Here is a 1,971-nt window from a genome sequence, read left to right on the forward strand (position 1 = left end):
TAGAACATCCCTGTGTTCCTTAGCAAGACACCGGTGCTGCTCCTGGCCAGCCCTGTAGCTCCTAGAAGAATTCATCTGAACAATTCATTGTGTTTCTTTAGATGTTTCTATTTCTTTCCTCGTTAATCTTCCTAATGTGTCAACTACCAAATTCCTGACTTTAAAAAAAATTGTGTATATTTGGTGCTCCAGCTACTTTCCCAGCTGCAGGTCTTGGATGTTGACATTGTCCCAAATTCTGGGCTGTCCCAAATTCCTTGGGAGATGCTTGCAGAGCAGCTCAGGATCTGTCGGCCATTAAGACGGGAAGTGACTAATTAAATTAATATGTTGGTGTTACTTTTATGACAGTCTCAGCATTGACATGTGAAATTTAGTCATTCCAGTAAAAAGTCTGAATTGTGGCCCAGAAAATCCACACACTGTAAATTACAGCTCCCGTGGCTGGATCCTGGTGGGATGGGGGCAGGTCCAGGTGGAGCAGTTGTGACAGTGGTATTGGAGCATGTCAAATAAACTTGGATGTACTGCTGTTAAACGTGTGACATGTACAGGAAACTGCCTTTTTCTCTGGGTTAGGTGAGCAGGACACTTCCAGATGGAATCTGCTGCCATTTGGGACACCCCTGACTGTCCCTTTGCCCTGCTCAGGTGAGACCCCACCTGCAGAGCTGCCTCCAGCCCTGGGTCCCAGCACAGGGAGGATGTGGAGCTGCTGGAGAGAGCCCACAGGAGGCATCAGGGGGATCAGAGGGATGGAGCAGCTCTGCTGGGAGGAAAGCCTGGGAGAATTAGGATTGTTCAGCCTAGAGAAGAGAAGCTCTGGGGTGACCTAATTATTTACAAGGGCCTGGAGTGCCAGGAGGAATGGCTTCAAACTGCCACAGGGCAGGATTAGATGGGATGTTGGGAAAGAATTCCTCCCTGTGAGGATGGGGAGGCCCTGGCACAGGTTGCCCAGAGAAGCTGTGGCTGTCCCATCCCTGGAAGTGTCCAAGGCCAAGTTGGACAGGGCTTGGAGCACCCTGGGATAGTGGGAGGTGTCCTTGTGTTGGAAGGGTCACTGGCAGTGACAGTGCTGTGATCTCATTCCCGAGGTGCAGCTGAGGGCTCTGAGCTCTGATCTCATTCCCCAGTTGCAGCTGAGGGCTCTGAGCTCAGCATTATCTAAAATGGGGTTTCTGGTGCTTTGGTGAGAGGTGGTGAATTGCAGGTTGATGAGTCAATGAGATAGGAACAATCCTCCTCCAGGGTAAGCAACCCCAGGTGTAATTATTAATGTGTTGGTAGTGCCTGTTGCTTTCCAGGGACATTTTCCTGGAGTCACACTTGGGGCTGCAGAATCTGCACTCTGGTAGGTTTATACCAGAGGGGAGAATACAAAGAAACAAACATTTTCTGTCTTCACCCCTCTCTTTCTAATGTTTCACCTGAATGTCGCTTGGGGCATGGCAGCATTTCCCGAGGAGCCAGCACTGACTCCGAGTGTTGGGGCTCCTGAGCTTCCCACAGCCCAGGCCCAGCACCAGCAGACAGGATGAGGCAGCAGCTGAAGAAACCCCCAGAAAAGGCTGGGACACCCTCACGGAATTTTTTTGGTTTTGAGGTCCCCGCCCAATCTGTAAACTCCAAGTGACCCCTCCCAACAGCACCACTGGTTTGTTTAATCACTGATTAAACTGGAATTTTACTTCCATTTCCAAACATACTCTGTCGGTCTGTACATTCCCTTTTTGTTTTGTGATAAAGCCAAGGCAACAGAAAAACACCATCATGAGACTTCAGCGGCACAGCTTTGCTAAGGCAGGGCTGCACACCTGTGGTTCTGATGGGACAGCCTGAGCTCTTCCCTGAGCTCTCCCCTTTCTGCCTGCAGGTAACTTTAGCCAGGAGCTGCTCACTGAGACTCTTTTATTCCTGGGCAGTCTTGGGTTACAGAATCCTTTCTTCCTCAGCCTTTGGGGCTGGGAG

The sequence above is a fragment of the Corvus brachyrhynchos genome, unplaced genomic scaffold (genome assembly GCF_000691975.1).
Source record: "Corvus brachyrhynchos isolate BGI_N302 unplaced genomic scaffold, ASM69197v1 scaffold933, whole genome shotgun sequence".
NCBI classification, from domain to species: domain Eukaryota; kingdom Metazoa; phylum Chordata; class Aves; order Passeriformes; family Corvidae; genus Corvus; species Corvus brachyrhynchos.